General features: G+C 48.4%; 1 non-coding gene and 1 pseudogene across 1 annotated transcript; both read left to right on the top strand.

Moving 5' to 3' along the window:
- Positions 1 to 31: 31 nt before the first annotated feature.
- Positions 32 to 13062, top strand: LOC124703969 (annotated as a pseudogene).
- On the top strand, positions 1267 to 1427 carry LOC124705069. The gene has a single exon (XR_007003915.1). It is a non-coding gene; the product is annotated as a U1 spliceosomal RNA (small nuclear RNA).
- Positions 13063 to 13768: the final 706 nt, after the last annotated feature.

Here is a 13768-nt window from a genome sequence, read left to right on the forward strand (position 1 = left end):
GCTCGCAGCTTCTAGCGGCAAGACAGTAGAGACGGCCCCCACAGTTTCCCTTCCCATTCGCACGCAAAATACGAAAACACCCCTCGCCGCTTGCCGTGCAGCCTGCCCTTATCCTATCCAGGGCGGCGGAGAGGCCACCGATCACCGCATTGCCTACTTCTTCCCGGTTTGCCCGCTCGTCTCCTGCGCCATCGCAGCCGAACCCTCTCCGCAACGAAGCACGCGAGCTGGAACCTCTCTCTGCTGGAGTGGAGAGATCCATCTGAACTTGCTCGACTGCTTCTCCCTGGTGACTAGCACTAACTTTTCTTGCATTGTTCTAGGATTTCAGATTCTCGCTCTACTCTGCTCTGCTCTGCTTTGCTGGGGGGATTCTAACCGAAATGTTTCTTTCTGGGAATTAATGGATGCTCCGTTCATCCAGTTTTTGTGCGAATGTGCATGCTCCCCCCTGGAGTACAGAGTACGGATAGCTAATTTGCTGGTTCAAGGTAAGGTAATGTCCGACTCCGATGATGTGTGTATCATCAGTGTATCTGTGTATGTATTCACCAGCTTTGGACCGAACTGTTTGTTCATGTGTTCTCAAGGAAAAGGACTGTTGGATCATAAGGGCGTGACTCGGATAAACACCTGGTCCTCTATCGCGGATTCACAGCAGTGATTCTTTACTGATCGCATCTTCGCGCCGCCATGGAAGCCGTGCACGGCATAGAGTCTATGGCCGGAGACAGCCGGAATCACCTCTCCCGCACCCTGGGGCCGGCGCTGCTGATCTCGGTGGGTTATATCGATCTCGGCAAGTGGGTGGCGACGGTCGACGCCGGGGCTCGCTTCGGGTACGACCTCGTGCTGCTCGTGGTCCTCTTCAATTTCTCCGCCGTCCTGTATCAGTACCTGTCCACCTGTGTCGGCATGGTCACCGGCAAGAACCTTGCACAGGTACCAGTTTGAGTTTTTCTTTTTTCTTTTTAGTAAGCCTGCAGATATGCAGATGATGACCTTCCGTGCCAGATTGTTTTTTTTTCTGGATTTTTTTTTGACAGAGTTTTTTTTTCTGGATAAACCGGTGCGAAAGCAATGAACTAATGGGCCTAGCAACACAAAGCCCAGTTCTTATCCAAAATTGGCCAGAAGCAGACCGGCGATCTGAACCCAATACGGCCACGTCTGCTCCAGGATGCGTTTAGTACCACATCGAAAGGAGGAGAGGGTTGGGGTGGGAGATCTTCGCTATATAATAGGCGCCTAGCGCAACCTTGAAACATACTTACCTGGATGGGGTCTACGGCCGATCATGAAGGGTCGTGGCCTAGATCAATGGCTCACATTGCACTTGGTGTAGCGTGTTGGTCTACCATCTCCCTACGGGGAGAGTGGACATCATAATTTGTGGTATAGGGGGTACGCGTTCGCGCGGCCCCTGCCAATTCTTGAAATATTTAAATTTGGTACTTAGTTAGGTCATCTGGCTCTAATTATCTTACAGGTCTTCTTGTTTTCATAAGAACCCATCCCTTTAGTTTCTGAACTATTTCTGGGCAACATCTGGTTTCAAAGCGATCATCCACATCTACCCAAGTTCTTGTTTACAGATACAGATGAATCCATCCCTGTAGTTTCTGAACTACTGCTGGGCGCCTGGGCATCATCTGATTGCTAAGCGATCATCCACCCAATATCTGTGATTTGTTCTTTATTATTTGGATGGGACCACATAAGGCTATAGAGATTGTAGGAAAATAGCAAGCAGCCCCTATTTTGAGAAAAAGAAAAGCTCTCTCAAATCTGAACTTAACAAGAAACTGTTACCTTTTCATGCTTATATTTAAGTTCCTTCTGCAAGATAATCCCTTGTATTTTCTACATTTCTCAGTTACATCCACCATCTAGTTCTTACTTGTAGTGCTTTTACATGAATCTCAAGATCACGCGTCAGGAGTACAGCCGGTTTATATGTGTTGGCCTTGGTATCCAGGCAGGATTGTCTTTGTTTACTTCAGAATTAACCATGGTATGTGTACTAACTTCACACAAATCTGTTTCTGTATCATTGCATTCTTAGAATATTTATTTATTTTGCCATGTTATGCGTATTCACTTGTAAGTCCTTTTTGTGAGAATGTGAGTGATTATTAACTTCTCAATTTCCAATATTTTGACTGTTTCAGATTGCAGGCATAGCAGTCGGCTTCAACCTCGTATTTGACCACGATGATCTTATCACAGGCCTTATTTTTGCATGTGTTGTAATAAATCTGCTGCCATATCTTCTCTCCCCTAGGGTGAGTTCATTGTTCACCCTGGAATCACTGATTCTTAAAAGGTTAACTTGCTCTAACTACTCTTAAGACCATATGCGTTTTTGATATATTACTTCTGCTCATTCTAGGACAGGAGGATGGCTGGAACGTTAAATGCCTGCATAGCAGGCTTTACGATTCTTTGTTTTGTGCTTGGTTTACTTATCAGTCAACCAGAGATTCCTCTCCATGTGAATGTGATGTTCCCCAAGTTGAGTGGTGAAAGCGCTTACTCACTGATGGCCCTTATGGGTGCAAACATAATAGCACACAATTTTTATGTTCATTCGTCAATTGTTCAGGTACGTTCCGGCGTCTCCAATCTTACTCATATTGAGCTAACATTTTTCATGTATTTGGATTTAAATTTGGAGGTGCACTAGCTATGTAGAACTGTTTCCTGTTAGAAGTAATGTGGCTATATGTTTGTGCTGATATCTGGAGCAATTGGCTTGCATGGTTTGCGTGAAATGTTCCATACTTTCCACTGCAGATTACACCATCGAGAGTACTGACTACTGAGTAAATAGTGCAAAGTATTCATCACCAAAAGGGGCTAACTATTCCAAAAGAGACTAGACTTCTGGCTGTGTGCATGTGTTTGGTGTCATATCTCAATTAGTTTATGCACGACACTAAAGGAAACTGTGTTTCAACTCTACTTCAATGGTTATTTCTTTTGGTTGAAGGATGGGGTGATCGAGTGGGTCTATCATGGTTTCATCCCCATAGGCAGAAAGTATAAATATGACGGGGCCATCCCCTAAAAAACATGGGATGATCAGTTTATCATATGATTAAGCAACATTCTATTGATGTTCTCAGAGTGTTTTACGGGATGTACTTATTTTTGCTAAATTTCAATGCTTGCTAATACTCCCTCCGTCCCTAAATTATAGTTGTTGACAAAAAATTTACAAACTTAGTCAAACTTTATACATTATTTGACTCTGCACAAAAGTTATAAGCCTTCTTATTAGGAACGGAGGGAACACGATTTAATATGCTGTGTCCATGTAACTGTCAAGCTTCATGCACAATGCAACCAAAAGTTAAATTGGGAAAGCCAAGACTCAAGCTCGAGACCCTAGGCTCTGATACCATGTCAAGCTTCATACACTAGCCAATGCAACCAAAAATCCAAACTAATGGAAAGCGCTTATACATGTTGTGAATGAGCAACTAGTATTCACAGAGGGCCATAGGCCAGTACATGTACATGTGTGACAATGTGCAGGTAAGCCCCTCATACACTGGGGAATAACGGAAAAGGAACTATACAACTCTAACACCCCCTCAAACTCATGGTGGATCAACAACACCGAGTTTGGAGAGAAAGAAACCATGCCGTGCTCGAGTCCGGGACTTGGTGAAGAAGTCGGCAAGCTGAAGCTCGAAGGCACATAATGAAGAGCCATAACCCGATGCCGCACAGCATGACGCACATAGAAGGCATCAACACCGATGTGTTTGGTGAGCTCGTGCTTCACCGGATCACGCGCAATGCCGATGGCACCGCATCTGTCCGATAAGAGCGGAGTCGGAGCGTCGGCAGAAACACCAAAATCCGCAAGTAACCGGCGTAACCAAGTCACCTCAGCCGTCAAGAGAGCCATCGCTCGCAACTCAGCCTCAACACTCGAACGAGAGATCGCAACCTCGCTTCTTGGTCTTCCAAGCAATGAGAGAGCCACCAAGAAAAACACGAGTAGGCGAGAAGAGACTTGCGATCCTCCGGATCGCTAGCCCGAGTAGCATCGGAGTAGGTCTGGAGCTGTAAGGAGCTGGAGCGAGGAAAGAAAAGCCGACGGGAGATAGTGCCACGAAGATAGCGAAAGACACGAAGAAGATGACTATAGTGGACACTAGTGGGAGCAGCCATGAACTGACTCAGAATGTGCACTGGGTAGGAGATGTCGGGACGTGTGACAGACAAGATAGACAAGACTCCCAACCAAGTGACGATAGCGAGTCGGGTCCGGAAGAGGATCACCATCAGTGGAACGGAGGTGGACATTGAGCTCCATAGGAGTCTCGACAATGCGCTCATCACCAAGAGCGGCACGAGTGAGAAGGTCCTGAATATACTTCTCCTGGGAGATATAGAAGACATCGGAGGTAGAGGAAACCTCAAGGCCAAGAAAGTAGCGGAGAGGACCAAGATCGGTCATGAGGAACTGATCGCGAAGACGAGCCTTGACAAAGGCAATGTACTCAGGGTCATCGCCTGTGATGATCATGTCATCAACATATAGAAGAAGCAGAGTCCGACCACGAGAGGATGTGTGGACAAAAAGAGCAGGGTCATGTGCGCTAGGGACGAAACCAGCAGCGATGACTACAGAGGCAAAACGCTGAAACCAGGCGCGAGGGGCTTGCTTACGGCCATAGAGAGAGCGCCGGAGACGACAGACCATGCCATCGGGAACAAAGTAGCCGGGAGGTGGTCGCATGTATACCTCCTCACTTAACTCACCGTTAAGAAAAGCATTCCGCACATCAAGCCGAGAGACGGACCGGTGGCGAAGCGAAGCAACGGCAAGAAGAGTACGAACAGTGGTCATGTGAGCCACGGGCGCAAAGGTCTCGTCATAGTCACGGCCATGCTCCCGCTCGAAAGCCGCGAGCGACAAGTCGAGCCTTGTAGCGCTCAAGAGAACCATCGGAGCGAGTCTTGATCTTGTAGACCCACTTGAAGGTGATGGGACGAACGAGAGGAAGGAGGAGTGACAACATCCCAAGTGCCGAGTACGCTCAAGAGCGAGCAATCTCCTCGGCCATCGCTAGCTGCCATTCGGGATGAGCAAGGGCATCCCGATAAGAGGTCGGCTCAAGGACAGCGAAAAGACCGTAGTGAGTGGGAGAATAGCGATCAGGAGGAGGACGAGGACGAGCACGAAGATGGTGAGTCGGCTCGGACGGAGAGGGCATCACATCAGAGGTGGAGGGCATGTCAGGAGAAGCAGCATCATCCTCACGGGGGCGACGGGAGTAGTGAAAAGGGTAGGGAGGTACGACCGTAGGCGAGGAAGGTGACATGGGAGGGGAAGATGTGGAGGGTGGGGACGGTGGTGAGGGAGGAGAGGGGGTCCGGCGGGTGAAGGAGGAGAAGGTGGTGAGAGACTCGGCAGAGTAGGGACCGGGAGGCACGGGAGGAGGCGAGTCGGGAAACATGAGAAAAGAGATATCATCCACCGAGAAGGAAGAGGAGGAGGGACGCGGGTAGAAGGGACGGGACTCATCAAAAGTGACATCCCGAGAGATGCGCATCCGACGACCAATAGGATCCCAACACTTATATCCTTTGTGCTCAGGGCTATAGCCAAGGAAGACACACTCAACCGATTGAGCACTCGGCTTGGTGCGTTCACGAGGAGCAAGAAGAACATAGCAAACGCAACCAAAAAGACGAAGGGTCGAGTAATCGGGAGTGCGACCGGTGAGATGCTCAAGAGGAATACCACCCGCAAGGCTGTGGAGGGTCGAAGGTTGATGAGATAGGTGGAAATAGACACAGACCTCAGCCCGGAAGTGAGGAGGGAGAGAGGCGGCGATCATCATCGCACGTGCGCGTCTCAAGCAGGTGGCGATGCTTGCGCTCGGCCACGCCATTTTGGGCATGGGCGCCGGGACGAGAAAAGCTGGGCAAGAGTACCTGCTCGGCAAGAAAACCACGCAGCGAACTGGGAGATATACTCACCGGCAGAATCAGCCCGAAAGACACGTATAGGCGTGGAAAACTGAGTATGGACCATGGCAGCAAAGCGCTTATATATCGAGAGAACCTCGCTGCGAGAAGTCATAAAATAAATCCAAGTGTGGTGAGAGAAGTCATCGATAAAAAGAACATAGTAGCGGTGACCCCCCTTGGAAGCAAAGGGAGCCGGACCCCATACATCGAATGGACCAAATCAAACGGACGCCGAGATACGAGACTCACTAGTAGGATAAGGTAACCGATTCCGTTTACCAAGCCTACAACCACGACAACCCCGAAGAGAGACATCTCTCGAGACGAGCCCCGAAGACCTCGACGAAGTAAAGATGATAAGCGTGAACCACGAGAGATGGCCAAGACGGTGGTGCCACCTGCCGAAAGGAGGCGGTGGTGGAAGCGGCAAGCACGCATGGAGCGGTCGATGGAGTGTGGGAAGAAGGAACATGAAGCCGATCAAGTTCCCAAAGTCCCCGGGAGTCACGGCACCGAGGGCCAGCCCCAACCAGGGCCCGAGTGTGAGTGTCCCGAACGAGAACAAGAATCAACATCAAGAATGACCCGACAACCAGAATCGAGTGAGTTGGGCAGCGGAAAACAAATTCATGGTAAGACGGGGAACATAAGAAACATCGGGAACGGAAAAGGAGGAAGTAGAAAGAGTGCCACGGCCGGCAACAGGGAGAGAAGTGCCATCGGCGGTAAGAACACTAACGGGAAGAGGAAGAGGTCGAAGAGAAGAAAGAGAGGAAGAATCGGGAGACATGTGAAAAGAAGCTCCGGAATCCAGAACCCACGAAGATGTACCCGATCGTGGAGAGGAAACAGCTGCGGAGGCGCAGCGATGCCGTCGAAGCGGAGCCGGAGGAGGCAAGGAGGCGCCGAGTCGCACTATATCCCGCTCGGTGAAGCCGGTGGTGACGAGTGCCGAGGGTGGAGCACGAGGAGGCACACCACGCCGCCTTCGGTAGCGGTCGGACTCAAGGTGACCGGGCCTCCGACGGTGAGTGCGAACCGAGGAGGGCGAGAGCGACCCCCACCGCGAGAAGAGCGGGCTCCTCCGAGACGGCGAGCACGCGGTGTAGGAAGAAGCGGCGGGGCAGGAGCAGGGGGACCTCGAGCGAGCAAGAACGGAAGGTGTCCCAAGCGGACCGAGCACCACGCGGACGAGTATCCTCGGCACGAAGCTCGGTCGAGCACCTGCGAGATAGGAACACGGCCTCGAGCAAACAACCGAGCACGACGAGGCTCAAACTCGGGCGAAGTCGAGACAGGAACTCATGGATCCTCCGGAAGTCCATATCCGAACGTACTCGTCCGGCAACACCGGCAAGTACCACATACAGCACTCGCGAAGGGAGTCAGGCTGGCGCCGGATCGCCGCACTCCGGGTGTAGAACTCATCAACGATAGAGTCACCCTGTCGAAGATCATGCTCCCGACGCAACACGGATAAGTACGAGAGAATCCCCGGAGGGCCGATAGCGCCGACGAAGGTGAGACCACATCTCGGCGACGGTAGCGAGGCCCATAAACTCGAAGCAAGCCGTGGCTGAACACCGCGAAAGAACGGCGGCAGCTCCGGCATCCTCATCACACCACCGAGTAAAGGTAGCCAAGCTATCCCGGTAGGAGTCAAGAGCCTCGGAATAGGCAAGTACCGCTCATCATAAGCCTCATCGAGCGGCAGTCTCGGCAGACTTGGCCGCGTCCCGATCAGCTCGCGTAGCATCCTCGGCAAGGGCTCGTGGCACGGACGGTGGAGTAGGAGGCACGAGGAGCGATGGGATGCGGCGCACACGAGACCTCGCCGGTAAGAACACCCCACAGCCGAAGGCCACGCATGTGAATGCGCATAAAGGCAGTAAACTCCCCATAATTGGTACCATCAAAGATCACAGGGCACCGGGGAATACTGACATACCCAGATGAAGATGATGCCATCTTCCTGCAATTTTTTTTTTTTTTTGCTCAGATCACGATCTGGATCGGGATCTCAGGCTGGCCGCCCGTGACCGCCAGAGACAGGCGGCGTGACCGGCGGCGGTGCGGCGCCGGAGACGGGTGGCGCGGCCGGCGGCGGTGCGGCGCCGGAGATGGCCGGCACAGCCGGCAGCGAGACGGCGCCGGAGATGGCCGGCACGGCCAACAGCGGGCGGCGCCAGCAGAGGACGGGGCGGCGCCGGCAGAGGACTAGGCGCCGCCGGCGGAGGTCGGGGCGGCGCCGGAGATGGCCGGGGTCGGGGCGGCGCCGGAGATGACCGGAGATGGCCGGCAACAGCACCGGAGATGGCTGGATTGGCTCGATTTTGAGCTCAAAATTTGACGAAAAAGGGGAAGAAAGAAGAAAGAGGAAGAGGAGCAGCGGCGGCCGGAAGGATCATCGGCGGCGGCGGCGTGGATCGAGCACGGAGTTGCAGCGTGCAAAGAGCTAGACCTAAAGCTCTGATACCATGTTGTGAATGAGCAACTAGTATTCACAGAGGGCCAGTACATGTACATGTGTGACAATGTGCAGGTAAGCCCCTCATACACTGGGGAATAACGGAAAAGGAACTATACAACTCTAACAATACAATCCACTTATATACTTCACAACAGTAACCAGCTCCCGATGCTGCATTTTGTTGGACAAAACAACCTTAGGTACTTAGCACTTGAGTCTCAGACGCTATCTTTAAGCGTATGTGCTTTGTGCCAAGTGTGGCAGCTCTACTTGTATGGGGCCCAGAAGTCATATGGGTTTTAAAGAACAGAACTTACTTTATGTCAGATACAACCGCACAATTATCAGTTCAGAATATTGTCTTGTGTTGTTGTCTTCACGTTTCATCACTGAAAGAAAAATATATAAAACAGACACTGGCATGTGTTGCTTATTGTGTCTGATCTAGTATTCTTCTAAGTAGCCACTGAGAAATGTAAAACTAAGACATGTTACCAATTATGGATAAAGCAATGGTGGATTATCAGTTGTCATAATATGGAAAAGCAATGGTGGATTGTCAGTTGTCACTAACTGGCATGCTTGTCCACATGTCAGTGTCCGATCCTTTTAGTTGCAATTTTACTGGAATATGGGCGTATCTTTAGGAGGCGGAGTTGTTTGTCCAAAGACCTCGCGCTAACTTTATCTGATAACCTCAGCTAAAACTTGGTTTTGCATGTATGTTGGTTCAGAAATATTGTGAAGCCTGGATTTTTTTTGGCCAAAGACCTCACGCTTACGTGGTTAATTCAATTATTTGCAAAGCCTAGATTTTTTTTGTTATGTTGGTTCAGAAATATTGTACTTTCTACTTCCTACTCCACGAATGCTGTGCTCTTCTTTTTCTAAAGGAGATTATGACCCAGCCGGTCAGAACAACCGCAATAAAGTTTGCATGGCACACTTATGCATCACTAATCCTACTAGTGTACCATCCGAACTGGTTGAACATAGCATATGCTACCATCTCCAACTAGCTGCACCCAGATGCCAAAGACTCCCGCGCCTCCACAACTAGTCAATTTTACTATAGTTTCCTGGTCATTTGAGTTATCATTTCATGTTAATTAAGATACATATATGCAGGTCCAGAGAAGATCTCATGCTACCCTTGGTGGCCTATTTCATGACCACCTTTTTTCTATATTGTTTACTTTTACTGGGGTTTTTCTTGTGAACTATGTTCTGTTGAGCTCAGCAGCATCGGAATCAAGTCACAATGTGCTCCACACCTTTCACGATGCTGTAGATCTAATGAACCAGGTTTGTGAGACCAGTTTCTACAGCAGCATCCAACTCTTATCTAAACGTACGGTGAATTTCCTGACTTTCTTTTCTTTTACAGATATTTACGAGTCCCATGGCACCACTTGTGTTGTTAGCGGTTGTTCTCTTTTCTAGCCACGTCATCTCATTGACATCTGTTATGGCTAGTCATACAGTTACGCAGAATTTATTTGGTGCAGACCTGTCTCTTACTACTCATCATGTGGTACTTAAGGTTCTTGCCATGATTCCTACAATGTATTGTGCAAAAGTAGCAGGCTCGGAAGGGATATATCAGTTTCTCATTCTGTGTCCAGTAATCCAGGCTATGCTCCTGCCTTCGTCTGTTATTCCTGTTTTTCGTGTTGCCTCATCAAGGTCAATAATGGGCAACTATGGGATATCTTTATATGTTGAAATATTAGCCTTTCTTGCCTTTCTTCTTATGTTGTTTACAAATATTATTTTTGTGGCGGAGGTCCTGTTCGGTGACAGCAGCTGGACAAACAACCTGAAAGGGAACACTGAATGCCCTGTGATAATTCCACATACTGTTTTAGTTCTCATGTCTTGTGCATGTATTGCTTTTACACTCTTCCTGGCTGTCACTCCACTAAAGTCAGCAAGTAGTGAAGCTGAAACTCATGAGTTTTCTATGCACCCGCATAGAGAAGCATCAGACAGTAGTCATCACAGAGAAGATACTTCTCTGGAATATGTTGGACATGAAGAAATTCAAAGGTATTATACTGTTGCTGTTCGAAGAGATTCATTGAAAAGTCATCCGAAATCGGCTTTCGAGCATACTGACAGTTCTGAAATCACTGCAGAATCTGACTATGAGACTGCACAGTGAGCTGCTTATACAGCGACCAATTCCAGAGGCTAACCCCTTGATATCTTGCAACCACAAGGAGTCAAAACCAGTTGTTAGTGTTGAATTCACAGAGTCAACGCCAAAGGTCTCTACAACCATTGTAGGAGAACAAAGTTCAGCAGAGAACATCCATTGAGGAGCACAACTGAAAAAAGATGTTAAAGTAGAAGCAGATGTTTGCACAGACAAGATTTCACATAATGTAAAATTTAAGAAGTCCGCTGGAGGCAGGGCACCCTTTTTTATCTTCCAGTTATCCACCATCCCTCACTATGAGCAGGTATAAAGACACTGATGCCGACAATGGCAGTGATAGCCTCCCAAAGCTTCCTGGTTTGGGCCATGCTGCAAGAGGGAAAGCTGGCAGTAATTCTGGATGAGTTCTCGGGACAGCTTTCTGATTATCACGGTAAGCTAATGCAAGAATATAATGCTGAAAGGATGAACCTTTTGCTAGGACTGGATTTGTTGAGAATGGAATTCAGATGGGTGGCATTGGGTCATCAAACTGGTCAGAGCATGCATTTACCGAACAAGGACACTAGTTCAAGCAGCACCTTACCTGACCAAAATGCAAAATGTTTCGCGAATTAGAGCAGGCATTTACCGAACAAGGACACTAGTTCAAGCAGCACCTTACCTGACCAAAATGCAAAATGTTTCGCGAATTATGATGTGACCAGCATGCTTACCATTCATGGATAAATGCAAGTCAGAGTTCACAGTCCACCTGTGTTCCACTGGACGCATGGCGACTATCTTCTGAATCTGCTGGTTCTGACTATGCTGGCCCTGTTATTCGTGCTGGTAACCAAAATGTTACTGGTTCATTTGGTTCCAAATTTTTGCATAACCCAAAAATGAACGGAGGTAGGACGATCCTATTACGATCCTACTACCATTCTTGGGAGTGATAGTGTTGACTCATCTGCTTGCTCAAAGAAGTACCACAGTTCACGAGATATATCTGCTGTAATTGCTGCAAGCAGACGGTCACTTTTGAACAAAGATCTGGGCAGTGCTGCTCGAAATTGGTCATATCTTAGTGGGCTGGCATCTGAAGCATCACATTATGTGGACACAGTGACCATGTTCCAGAGCTCTAGGCAGTCGAGCATGAGAATCAAGCCAACATCATTTTGGTTCCAGCAACCATTTAAACAATTGTTTGGTGTGGCAAGTGCAGAGTTCAATAGGAGTGAGGCGAGCACTGATCAGAGGTCAAATGGCACCAAGGATGACTTCTCATACACAGAATGTGAAGCAAAGTTTCTCCAGTCCCTCAGATTTTGCATCGTGAAGCTCTTACAACTGGAAGTGTCGAGATGGTTCTTTAGGCAGAACGGTCGCTGTGATAAAAATCTAATTGGCCGAGTTGTTGCAGCAGAGAGAATTTCGCAAGAATCCGCAGTTGACATGGACTCTAATTGCACACAAAGAGACAACCGGCAGTGATTGTGTTTGGCAGGCTTCCCTGGGTATTAGTTTTGGTGCCTGGTGTATTCCTCGGGTGCTAGACCTGTCCCTTGTGTAAAGTAGGCCAGAACTTTGGGGCAAGTATACTTATGTTCTTTGCCGTCTTCAGGTGATTCCTTGTCTTGTTACTTTGCAGGCATCCTTATCATTTACTGTTGAGCATATATCAACTTCCTGCCGTTATCATTATTGTATATTCCCCTCCCAGTGATGTTTTCAATAAAAATAAAGTAAACCAGAACAGTTCTCCCATGTCATTCTTTAAAAGATCATCAATAAACCTGTGCCAGGTCTATCGGGCAGTTAATATTTCTCTGCTGTGAATATACAGAGGTCGAACTCTTACTATATCTACTGAGCACATTTTGGCATCCAGTTTTCTGACATTTTACTTACTTTATTTAATGTAGGGTGTACTCGAACCTGCATTTTCCAAGCCTCGGAAATCCATCACTGGGTTCTCATGCCTTGAGAAAGCATGTCCGGTTGCCAAGCCCATGCCTAACACGTTCACCACCGCAACTGTCATCAAAGATGTGGAGCAAACTGTTTCTTGCCACAGGGGTTGTCGTGACACAGCAGCAGGAGATGTTGCATTCCCTGAAGGGAAGGAAAACGTTGCTTCTATGCTTAAGCAATACAAACGTAGGCTCTCAAGCAACAAGCCACCTTCATGACTTGTGTAGGGTTCTTGTTACTGATGCTTCTCAAATCTCTGTTTTCTCCTGTTGCATGACGTTTACCTGGAAGCTTTTCAGCCTTAGTTCCCGCATGTGATTTTTTGTATGTGATGTTTTGCACTGGCAATTGCATTTGATGTCCTAAGAGGCAAATGGTGAATGGTCGCTGCGGCTGATGTACAGAATAACAGAAAGGATGTTGTAATTTGTTGGAGCAGCACTGTAAATTTGACTATAGCTCATATTCCTTTTTTTTTGTGTGCTATGTGTGGTTATGTAGGGAGGTTACAGCTTGCTCCAGAACGCAGGATTCTACCATTTGTGGATATAGATCTTGTCTTCTGTGCCCCTTCTATCAGAGCTGCTTAAAAAACCTGGGATCGAAGAAGTAATTTCCTGACGTGCTCCAGTGGTTATCTCTCATCTCTGACTCTTGGTCTCTATCATTTGTAATCCAGTCTTGACAGATCATCTGTGTGTCCAGTTGTTCCCCCCTTCTCAGCGACATACCTACTTCCGAGCTATGTTTCCTCCTGTCTTCGCATCTGTTCAGGCTAAACTTCTGTGTGTTGTACACTGTTCTGCTACTTCAGAGTCAGGTCCCGTTCTAATTGCCAGCTTGTCTGCTGAGAGCCTGGGATCAGGTTAGATTATTTCAAGTTTGCTCCGAAGGTCGGTGGATTCTGCATGGCTTCACTTCACAGCCTACCATCCTTACTGAGTTCCGCAGTTTCTTGGGTATCCTCCTGCTTTGCCTGCTGTCTGTCTATCTAGGCTGAAAATATCTACTCGGTGATGAGTTAGCTCGGAGCTGCTGCAAGTCATTGGTTCGGTTTGCCGGGACTAGTATTTGCTCTAGCCAGGTGAGATTCCCGGGCTAGCTCTTGTTCATGGCATGCTGATGCTGGGATCAGCCACAGCCTCTAGCTAGATTTCCAGATTTTCCTCTCTCTTTTTTTTTCC

Source organism: Lolium rigidum, chromosome 3, assembly GCF_022539505.1.
Source record: "Lolium rigidum isolate FL_2022 chromosome 3, APGP_CSIRO_Lrig_0.1, whole genome shotgun sequence".
NCBI classification, from domain to species: Eukaryota; Viridiplantae; Streptophyta; class Magnoliopsida; order Poales; family Poaceae; genus Lolium; species Lolium rigidum.